The sequence below is a fragment of the Panthera uncia genome (assembly GCF_023721935.1).
Source record: "Panthera uncia isolate 11264 chromosome B3 unlocalized genomic scaffold, Puncia_PCG_1.0 HiC_scaffold_1, whole genome shotgun sequence".
NCBI lineage: Eukaryota > Metazoa > Chordata > Mammalia > Carnivora > Felidae > Panthera > Panthera uncia.
This window is the reverse complement of record NW_026057582.1, coordinates 39,350,595-39,362,523: the sequence shown is the minus strand read 5'-3', so window position 1 is coordinate 39,362,523 and position 11,929 is coordinate 39,350,595. Positions and strand designations below refer to the sequence as shown.

Here is an 11,929-nt window from a genome sequence, read left to right as displayed (position 1 = left end):
CAGATGGTCCTCAGTTGTATATTTTGTTGGATTTCAAGGAGGAAGAGGTGAAAAGTTCTATACTGACCTCTCACAGGTAAGCAATACAGCTTAGAGTAAAAGAAACAGGAATCAAAGTTAATGTTTTATATATCTGTCCAGACTAGTGGGAAAACATCTTCACTACTATTTACCCAAAGATTATTGAGTGTTGTAAATCCGCATTCATTTTTTCCTTAAGTGAACATCTCCAACTGGCTGTCAGCATCAAACACTTACTTACTAGTTTATTTAGACCTACCATCATTGCACATGTTTTGGACTATCCCAACAGAAACATGCAGTGGATTCTAGTATGCACTTCACACCTATTGCTACAACATTGTACAATCCCGGAGAGCGCCATTCCTAGGCAGTCCTGTTGACAACAATCATTACTGATCCTTTGTAAGCCTGAATGTACAAGGGCCCATTATCTTCTGCTCCTCTTTCTCTCTTATTTTCTGTAAATTTGCACAAAACAGATTTAACTGTACTGTGGAAAGTAGAATTTCTATTTAGGTACAAGTTTAGGACAGTAAGTTCATTAAATGCAAATGAGGATGTAAAGCTATCTCCATCCTCTCAGATTAAGGTATTCATTTCAAACAATTCTAACTGCTCAGCCCTGGACTTTATGTGAAGGGAGAAAACTAAACCTTTATTTGTTGAAGCGGCTTTTGGTTGGGTATTCTGTCATTTGCAACCAAAGTGTCCCAAACTGACTCGCCCTCTTAATTCATTTCTCACAGAGAATATTGCATTCATCAGACTGTGCCTCCCAACCGTCAATCCCACAGAATTTCCTGGACCCCCACACACTCTTTCTCTCCTTTTCCCACAGTGGAAGAGATGTCTTTCCTCTGAGTGAAGGCCATTCAGCCACATGTGGTTTGCCTGCCAACTGAGGACCTTGCCCTGGTAGTTACCCTCTCTGTTTTGCATCTTTAGCCTCTTACTCTGCACCCAAACTTTCCAAACAGCATTCTTCTATGTTCCACCTCAAGCAAACAACAAACAAAAAATTACCTCCCTTGATGACACCAGCTCCCCTGTCTGTATTCTTTGTATTGCTCTTCTTTCCAGCCAAGCCTCACAAGACTTACTGCACTCACCATCTCTGCTTCCTTTTCTTCTTCGACACCACCAATCTATAAAAGCAACTCTTACAGTTGTGACAATTATGTCACTAAATCCAACAGATACTTCTCAGTCTTATCATATTTAACTTCTTAGCAGCATTCGACACTGTTGATTACTGACCAGTTCTTAAACCATTCTCATTTGTCTCCTATCAGGCCACACCCTCCTGGCTTCCTGCACCCTGTGGCCATGGCATCTCAGACTCCTGTTCTGATTCCTCCTTCTCAAACTGCTTCTGAATATTGGCCCTCCTTGTGGCTCTCTCCCTGTCTTTCTCCTCTTCTTGTGGTCTGTTCTGTCAGCCCAGAATGATCTCATGTGTATAGGCAGTTGACGTTCAAATGTGTATCTCCAGTCCGATCTTTTTGCTGAGCTCCACCTTTGCATAAGTGATTGCTAACTTGACTCTCTATTTGGGCGGCTCGCAGGCACCTCAGACTTATGATTTACAAAATCAGACTCTTAATCTTTACCCACTCAAATGTGCTTCCCCCTTTGGTATTGATGTAAACATCAATAAATGACATCTTCATTTCTGCAGATGGTCTTGCTAGAATACTGAGTGCATCATCCCTGACATAGCCCTAATCCTATCTCACCTCTTTCTCCTTCAACCCCAATTTCAATCCCAAATAAGCCATCATCAAGTCCTATCAATTTTACCTCTAAAATAGCCCCTGTATCAATTCACTTCTAGTTGTTTCCACTTTAGCAACAATCTAAACCACCAAAGACTTTTACTATAGCTTCTTACCTGGTTTTCCTTAATCTTTTCTCTAATCCATTCTTCACAAAAGAGCCAGGCAATGACTGAAGAGATAAAGTTAATCATGTCATTTCCCATTTTGAAATAGCCCTTCAATGGCTACCTATTGTACTTGGATAAAACTCTGCTATGTTTGTTTCTTTTTTCTTTATTTTTTACTCAAGTATAACTAATATACAGAGTTATGTTAGTCTCAGGTGTGCAATATAATGATTCAGCAATCTTATACATTACTCAGTGCTCATCACCATAAAGGTATTTATTTTTAGTATAGTTGATACACAATGTGACATTAGTTTCAGGTGTACAACATAGTGATTTGGCAAGTTTATACATTATGCTATGTTCACCACAAGTATAGCTACCATCTGTCCAGTTACATCGCTATTACAATATCACTGTATTCCTTATGGTATGCCTTTTATTCCTGTGACTTAGTGATTCCATAACTGGAAGCCTGTATCTCCCTTTCCTGTCACCCGTTTTGCCCAACCTCCCACTCCCTACCCCACTTTGGCAACCATCAGTTTGTTCTCTGTAAAAGAGTCTGCTACCTTTGATGTTGCCTATAAAGCACTACCTAATTTATCTCCCTCCTACCATTCCAATCTCATCATATGTCTCTCCACTTGGCTCACTGTGACCCAACCACATTAGCCTCTGTCTCTGCTTGACAGAGTTCCTTGAGAGTGCCAAGTTCTTTGCTATTCAAGGCCTGCTCAGTGTATAATGCTCTTTTCCAGGCTTTGCCTTCTAGTCTAAATTTAAATGTCATTTCCTCAGAAAGTCTTTTCCTAATGCCACAACCCAAGTTTTACCCCTTTCACTACTCTATCCACAATGTTCATCATCAGCCGGATTACTTTTCTTACATTTTTTGCTACTTTGAACTGTCCTCCTATGAACATTTTTACATATGTATGCAAGAGTTTCTCTAAGGCAGTGTTTTCAAACTGGGGGTCCCAATCTGCTGGTGGGTAGTAATAATATTTTTTTTTAAAAGAAGAAAGAAAAATAAATAGAAGAGAATAGAATAAAATACTAGAGTACATTGCATGTAACAAGTAAATGTAAGCTTTCTTTCATTAAACTTTTAGTGTGTGTGTGTGTGTGTGTGTGTGTGTGTGTGTGTTGGATTACAAGTTAAAATAGATTTATTATTGCAGGTCAAAGTAAAAAATGGTTAGAAAGCCACTATTCCAGGGTATATTTTAGGAATGTATATCTTGGGTCACAGTGTCCAATTATAATTTTAAACACAAATTATAGGAAATCAGAAACTCCAGTGGCAGGAAAAAATTAGATAGATAGATAGATAGATAGATAGATAAATAGATAGATATTGCACTTTGCCCTTGGTTTACTCATGCTAGTTTCCATAAACTTTGTTCACATTAACAGTATCTTTTTTAAAAAAGGGATAAATTCTTAGAATAAAATATCTTACAGATATTATATAAGAGGTAAGTTATTTATGTAGAAATCAGTGTTGTTTAAGCACACAGAGCAGTGACAGAAACCAGGAGGTCTGAAGTTTTAGCATGCATTCTCTTTCCATAACTTTCCACATCACCAATTTACATTATGGCTAGAAATAAATCCTTCATGTTTATTTAAACACTAAAAGTGCAGAACACGTTTATTTTATTGTGTAAAACCCTACTGGAAAAATCCTGGCTGCTTAGGATAGTAATCCCCAATCCATGGACAAAATACCACCTCCATGCGCTGTTTTCTATTCTCGGTCCCACTTGGTGCACTGCCGCCCTTTCACCCACCTTTGCCGCACAGCAGAGACCTGTCACTGTGCCAGGTTTACCAAGCCAGAGCAGACAGCTGCCTCGGTGCAGCCCTCGAAGGGAACTGAAGGACAATCTACCCTGAAGGATCCACCCAGTGCCTGACTTCCCACTGTCTGGTGTCAGCCAGAAGACCCTTGTTAAAATCCAACTACTTTACATAGGAGGAAGTCACATTTTTAAACCATTAGTTTTAAAAGCAGGACCAGGACCTTGAATGAATGGGATGGAAATAAGTGGGATCCTCCAGCTGGCTGGGGTAGGAAGCAGCAATGGAACCTTTAGTGAGGAAGCAGGCTGAGTCCCCCGGCTAGATGTGGAAAAGAAGGGCTGGAGACAAACCCTTCCTACTAGCAGTTTTGCTGTGCCTCTCAATACTGTCCCTGTCACTGTGGGGACGTGTTGGGAGCACTAGGAGTCAGAGCAGGCACTTCAGCTCTGTTCTATTCAACCTCATTCACACGCTGCCTCCATTGTGAGGTTTCAGGCCTGGCCCCACGCTCGTGCTCAAACACAGTTTCCCAGAAGTCAGTATTGGGAATATAGAAACCAACCAAGTTTTGGATACCCGTCTGGTTTATATGTCGCCCTTTTATTTCTTTTGCAATTGTCTTTAGGACTGGCCTGACCCTTCTTTTAGCCAGCTTTGTTTTTTCAATCAGCTCCAAATAGATATTCCATTTGAGTGAAACCAGTACTGCCCTGTAGCCCAAGCCAGCAATGAAGAGAGGAATGCGAGATTTCAAAAGCAATAAAAGAAAACAAAACCAGACAGAGAACAGGTCTGTTTCTTGGGACACATCAACCTTACACCACGTTGCCGGAGTCACTTTTTATTGAAGATGACAAACAGATAAAATCCCTCCATAGCTGATGTAAGAAAGAAGTCTTTTGGTAAGAACAGAAATAAAGAGAACTCGGGTCCTGGCTGAGATTGCTGGGCCAAGATTCAGATGTGAAGGGGGAGTTGTGAATAGTTCCCTTACCTCTGATGTATAAGACTTGACTTGATTTTGCTCCCAGGAGCCCATGGGCTCTGACTTTGGGAGCAGGCGGCAGAGAGGCAGAGTTCCTCATCTTCAGAGTCCACAACTTCTACTTCATCACTTACTCACTCACTCCCAGGCCAGGTTTTGATTAAACTCATTCACAGTGGGGTGTAAATGACAAATGTAGCTCCTTGTTTGGTTTTGACCCTTCTCCTAACAGAAATTCACAATACACATTATCATATTGGAGTATTGAGAAGTCCCACAGAGAAGGAACCTGTCTAACTTTGTTTTGTCCACAGTGTCCCAACTTATCTGACCATGGTCTTTTTTGTGCCCTCTGAATAACATCATTTTAGAGGGAACTAGCCTTGTGAGAAACGTGTTTCTTTAGGTTAAACAAATACCTCTGTCATTCTTTCAGCCAACAGTCACTGAGGCACAGTGTATGCTGGGCACCAGTGAGTAAAACAGGCACCGTTATGAAGCTTATATTCTTTAAACAATGTATGTCTTCTCCCACCTTACTAATATAATCACTCAGGTGAGGATGTGGCTGAGCCAATGACTGAAGACATCTGAAGGAAGATACTAACCAGATGAACAGGTAGGAAGTACAAGAAGAACAAGGTTCTAGGAACAGGGAACACAGGGACAAATATCTGGCATTAGGAGAAAGCATGGTGCCATTCAAGAAGCAGAGTGAGAGCTTTCCCCCTGTTGGAGGTGGAGGGGGTGGAGGCCAGATATAGTCAGGAAGTTGGTTGGGAAAAGATTTGTTTTGGCCTGAGGGTCCTTCCCAGTGCCACTAAAATCACACTACCTCTGTGCCACTCGGCACTTGCCAGGTTCCAGGCAGAGGCTCTATCAGGTAACTGCACAACAGGCATCAATGCCCTCGTTTTCCAGAGGAGGAAACAAAGGTCAGAGAAGCATGTGACTTTCCCAAGAACATACAGTCATTTGGGTCAGAGTCAGGATTTAAACTCAAGTCTGTCTGAGTCCAAAGCCTTGTGCTAATATAACGCCCTGGAGACAGCTGCCTGTACCGTCATGCATAGCCTCTCCAGAGCACCTAGTTCCTAAATGCTTCTGTGCCCTGGGGAGGGCACAGCCCGAGGATATGACACACACGTCACATTAAGTGTTAGCACTGGAGTGGGACACCAAAAGGCACCTTTCAGGACTCAGAGTATAATTATGAGTGCCAAAAGTGGACACAATTTTCCATTTAATGCTCTAAAGTAGGCTGTACACCCAAGCTCGGAAAGGAAGACCAGGGTGCCCTTCGGAGGTCTTGATGCTCCCGTGGCTCTGACCCTGAAAGGTGGCAGTGGCCTTTAAATGCCCCAGGAGCAGAAGCCTTGTGTCATCTCACGGACCTCCATGCCAGTGCTGCAGACCCCAGACCCCCTCTGGGAAGCCCCAGAGCCCTTAGAGAAAGTTTTTGGTGATGTGAATATGCCCGAGGAGATTCATGGCTGCCAAAAAGTGCTTGAGGTTGGATGGTGAGGCAAGGAGGAGTTGGTTTTAGGATTTTTAGACTTAAAGCTTTATCTGATAAGTAAAACCATGTCCTCAAAAATCCCTAGGTCCGATCTACTTCCTCTCTGGACTTTCTTAAATGTACAGTGGCAGACAGGGCCAGAACCCCATGCTCCTGACATCCTCTATATCATGTAATCGTGTGTGTGCATGCACGTGCTTGGGTGTGCACACATACACTATGCTTTCCAACTGAGTACATTGTGCCTTGTACCAGCTATAACCCTAAAGGCAGTTAAATTCCAGGAATCCTAGAGCTCCTTAAATCTAATAATGGTCCCAGTTGGAGATATCCCAATGAAATGTCATCTTTGAAGCTAGCCTTCAGGATGCTCCCTTGGGCTAGCCATGTGAATACCCATTGGCTTCCATAGGGAGATAGTGGGAGACTCTAAAGGTGCAGCTAACTCCTGTAGATCCTACTGCCCTTCGGAACCTTGCCACCCAAAGAGGGACCTCTTTGTAGGGCACAGTCTTTCACAACAAATAGATCTGAATTTGATTCATGGTCTTGCTATGTGATCCTGGGCAAGACATTCAGCCTCAGTTTCTACATCTTAAAATGGATCTAATACCTTCCTGCTGGGACTGTTGCAATGATTAAATGAGCACATATAAATCAGCTCACAAAATCCTGGATACATGGTAAGTCCTTAATAAATGGTGGTAATTATTTCCTCAGTGACTACCAAGCAGAAGAAATCAAGGGCCCCAGATGGGTAAGCAGAAGGGTCTAACAAAGAAAGTCTGCAGCTGTGTAATCTCTGGCTCTGGTGACCCTACCTCTACCCACTCTAACCTCCAGTTAGACCTAAGGATTCCTGAATGGGCTGACAGGTGGTCTGGGTTATCAGCCATCTCCCTGAGCCAGGGTGTGTCTTCAGAATTGAGGCCACGAGGGGTAGTAGATCAGGAATTATCTTCACAATAGTTCTGCCTTCATGATATTAAAAATAATTTACGCTCCCTGCATCTCACTTTTCTCATTTGTAAAATGAGAATAATGATGACACCTCTCCCACAGTGCATTTGTGCAGATTGAGACAATGTAAAAAGGTGCTTTAGGGTATAGTTATGTTTTATGATGGAGACAGAGAAGTAATTGTTCATAAATTTGGCCTCTGCTGGGAAACTTCCAGTAACAATGAGTTCACAGAAAGGATCACATTATTGATCAGTTATAGCTGTTTGAAGTTTTCCCTTTACATTAAAGCAGATGCCTGGTCTTCGTCTCAACCCTGACACATGGATTTCGTAGCACAAGTCCCAGATTAAATCAGAATCTCTGAGGATAGGAGCTGGGCTTATATTATTTACAGGCCCACAGGTGACTGCAGGACAGGCAAGACTGCTCACCACTGACCTAAGGATCAAGAATGACCTGGAGTTGGGGCAGAATTCTCTGGGGCTATTGATATGATCAAGGTCTATGGATGGCAAGGACAGAACCCCACCCAGTCTGACTCAAACTCTACCCTTGTGGATAGGAATTTGTCTGGAACAAGAAACAATATATTAGGAAAGTCTCCAAGTGACTTATACCTTCTAGATTTATCCAACTTAACATCCAAATGACCAAATCTCAATGTATTCTTCTAATTGTCTCCCCTAGGTATCTCCGAAGTGTCTCAGTGGGAGCAAGAAAAATGGCCACAGCAAGGTTGGCTGAAAGGTTGGAGAGACTGAACACTGTCAGGCTTAAGGGCTGTCAAACAGTGTACTTGGAACAAAGTGCAAAGTGAGTGAGGAGACTTCTCTACCGAACCCTACTTAACTGGTGCCTGTAAATAATTGGAGTAAAACGGACACATTCTAAGGCATGAAGAAACTTTAGCCACTATTAGTTTGTAGGTACATAAGAGATTCAGCTCACAGGTCAAGAAAGTGTTTCACCATATGATGTCTTTTGTATGGTAAGCTATTTAAAGTATAGAATACAAGCAATACAATTATAAGGAAAATTTTCTGACTTTTATTATAACATTTTGCCCCATGCTCTTCAACATATTTATATGCTTTTTAATGTTGTCATTTCATATAAAAATTTTGTTATGCTGCCGAGCAGATTAGGAGCTCCTTGAGGGAAGGGATTCTATCCTATACAACCGATGTGGAATTCTGGGTGTTTGGTAAGTGCTCATCAAATACTTCATGGAACATTGAATATTGTGGACCTTGTACTTTATGCTGCTAACTCCAGGTCCAAGATACGGCTGGCTTCTGTGGAAAGTACCACCCCAGCACCTTATGTCAGACTATGACAAAATATCCCTGGGAAGCCCCCAGAAGTTTGTTTGGTTGCTTTCTGTTGTTGCCATCACTTGAGTGACATGTGGGTCTCCAGAGAGAGACTTTGCCTTCTCCTTTTCTCACAGAGCAACATGCTCACTGTTGGCTGAAGGATACGTATGTTTTATGGAGAGCAGATTAGGTTACACATAGGCATTGTCTTCACTACTCACAGCACCAGGCACTGCTTTGGGACAACAAGCAGTCTCCTGACTGCCACCACGGGTGGGATCCTTCGTAGCTCAAAGCTTTGACTCCCAACCTGTCCTAATAATCTGTCTTGCTTGTGCCATTTGGTGTTGAGATCCCTGATTTCTGAAGGCATAAAGTAACTTTTGCCCAGGATTTGACTTTCTCTCCTTCTAACCACTAGAGCCCACACCAACCAATCTCCTGAAGCGCTATTGTGTCAGGCTTGAAATGGAGGCTCAATATTGTTTGCTGCTTTAAGATGTTATAAAGTCCAGAGGCTCCCCGGTGGCCTAACTGCAAGTTCCCGTCCCTTGTCTCTTCATGCGGATGTCTCTTAGCCAAACAGCCCTCCTCATCATGGGGACCAGGCACACCACCTGTTTATCATTCATCGTGTGCAGGATTCAGTTCCCTGTCAGCCAACAGAATTACTCAAACAAGCCAATCCCATCCTTCCTTGGGAGCCAGGGGGCACCTCACTGTCTTGATACTACAAAGTTTGCTTCCCACAGCCCCCACTTGTTCACCCTGACCTCAAGTGCAACCCTCATGTGATTCTGTGTGGCATGGAGTGTCCTCCTCCCCCAAGCTAAGTATACATGACCAATAAACTGCTGTTGATCTCGTCTGTTCAGTGTCAGGTGTCACAGCCATGCCCATAATCCCAGGGCGGGAATCCTCCCCTTACTGATGGGGTGAAGTGGAGGCGATTAAAACAGCTACACCCACCCCGTTCCTGAAGTGAATCCTCTGGCTATTAGTTCTTGTGCCTGTTTCTCAGAACTCTAAAGTTGCACCTGTTCCCTGTGGAGTTTTGGATTCTTCTGCTGCCCTTCTGGAGGGCTCTCTGCTGCATTTCCCCAGACTTACCCACCCTCAGTTCTTCACACTGAGCCAGTTACTGGCTCTTGCAATACCAACAACAACATGGAAAGGATTCAGGAGCCACTTCTTCCAGTCAATAACAAGTAATTATTAAATATTTCACTGTCTTTGTCTGGCAGCATTGATGTTCTCCAAATCTTCTTCAGTATTTTCCTACATCCATCCCACCATGCTGAGGGCATACACATATAGTCTGGGGATAAAGGGAGTTTCTGCTATGGAGACTCAAATGTCAGATAGTTATACAATAGTATACCTTAAAAAAAATAAAACTCCACTACTCTGAATAAGAAGCCACTTCATTTTTTCACTTTCTAACATGGAAACTCACCAAAGTAAGGTCATGGTAGAATGCACTATTAACTAACCTATCTACTTCTAACTACAGTTTGTACAGTAGGCTTTCACATGCCCTCAGGAGTCAGAAGGGAAAAAGAACACCCCACCTGTGTTACCTCTACTGAATATTGGGGGATTCCTCCCCTATTCTAGGATGTAGATCTCCCTTCTGCAACTTTACGGCAGTCTGACCAGTTCACCTGAAGATTTAAAAATTAGATGTATTTGCATTAGCCAGAAGATATAGGTGAATATTTACCTAACTCCTGATTAGGGAAGGCCTAAGTTTAAAAGCAAAGTAAGAAACCCTAATGAGAAAAGGTGGTAGATGTAACTTTTTCTAAAATTATAAATTCCTAAGTGAAGTGAAAGGTCAAATTGGGGAAAAGATAAAACAGATTTGGCTGTCAATGTGTTCATGGTCTTACCACTAAAAGTAGTACTCACAAAAAAGACAGATATATATACCCCAATAGAAATATTCTTACAGAGGGGCGCCTGGGTGGCGCAGTCGGTTAAGCGTCCGACTTCAGCCAGGTCACGATCTCGCGGTCCGTGAGTTCGAGCCCCGCGTCAGGCTCTGGGCTGATGGCTCGGAGCCTGGAGCCTGTTTCCGATGATTCTGTGTCTCCCTCTCTCTCTGCCCCTCCCCCGTTCATGCTCTGTCTCTCTCTGTCCCAAAAATAAATAAAAAACGTTGAAAAAAAAAAAATTTAAAAAAAAAAAAAAAAAAAATATTCTTACAGAAAAAGCATCAAAAGGTATGATTAAGGAGTTAACAAAAGAAAAATACAAACCACCAATAGTTCTATCCAAAAGATCCATCATCTCTAGCAAACAAATAACTACAAATTAAAGTTAAGATGAAGATACTAATTTTTGTCTATCAAACCGGCAGTGAGTGGGCTCTCCCACCTTGTGAGTCTTGGAAGGCAGGGCTCATCCCTTCCTATGAGAGGTACACACACCAGCTACTCTCATTCCCAGCCTCTAGGCTTGGGCACTCAGATGTAATGACCCAAGATTGTGCATCTATTGCTTGTCATGCCTAGAAACTGGAAGAGAGCAGAACTCTTTCTGGCTGCTACAGCAACATCCAGTTTCCGGGAGCTGCCGAGGTAGTGATGCCAGCATGGTGTCTGATGTCCAGGCCCAGGGCCAGTAGTGGCAGCAAGTGCAGGCTCCTATTCTGCCTCAGTGGCAGTAGCAGAGGAATTCTTGCTGCACTGGGTCAATAGTGAGCCATTGGCTGGGGCTCTGGCTGCCCAGCCTTCCTCCATTGCTGCCCATTACCTAAGCCTTAGGTTCTAACTTTCCTGACAAATCTGTGGGCTGCCCAACACCTTGTAATCAAATCTCACAGTAGTGTCTGTTGTTTGACTGATACAGTGTTATATACAGAAAGCTTTCCAACCTTATCATTTCACTTTCAGGACATAGGTAAATAACTCGATGTGCACATTTAAGTAAAGGATTTCCTTCTATGCCCTGTTGAGAGGAGCAAAAACATGGAAACAATCTGAATACAATCTCTCTACAATAGGGAAAATACGTGTGGAATATTATATAGTGATTAAAAATTGTGTTCTTAAAGAATATTAACAGATGTATAAATACTCATAATACTAAGTTTAAAAAGCAAAATGTTCAGTAAAAGTCCAGTTTTTCACAAATAACCACAATGTTAATGGCTTCTTTCTTTTGGATATAAGATTATTGGTTAAGTTTTCTTTTCTTTGTATGTATTGGGTAACTTCTTTTTTTTAATTTATATTTCATTATTTTTTTTATTTTAGAGAGAGAGAGAGCAGGGCAGTAGAGCAGAGGGGGAGAGAGAATCTTAAGCAGGTCCCACGCTCAGCATGGATGCAGTGGGGCCAGATCCCATGATTCTGGGATCATGACCTGAGCTGAAATCAAGAGTTGTATGCTCAACTGACTGAGCTACCCAGGCACTCCTATTT

At 42.5% G+C, this 11,929-nt stretch overlaps 1 long non-coding RNA gene across 1 annotated transcript; it reads left to right on the top strand.

Moving 5' to 3' along the window:
- On the top strand, positions 1 to 10,450 carry LOC125908752 (uncharacterized). Its single transcript, XR_007453426.1, has 3 exons — positions 1 to 76; positions 5,260 to 5,322; positions 7,873 to 10,450. It is a non-coding gene; the product is annotated as an uncharacterized LOC125908752 (long non-coding RNA).
- The last annotated feature ends 1,479 nt before the right edge of the window (positions 10,451 to 11,929 follow it).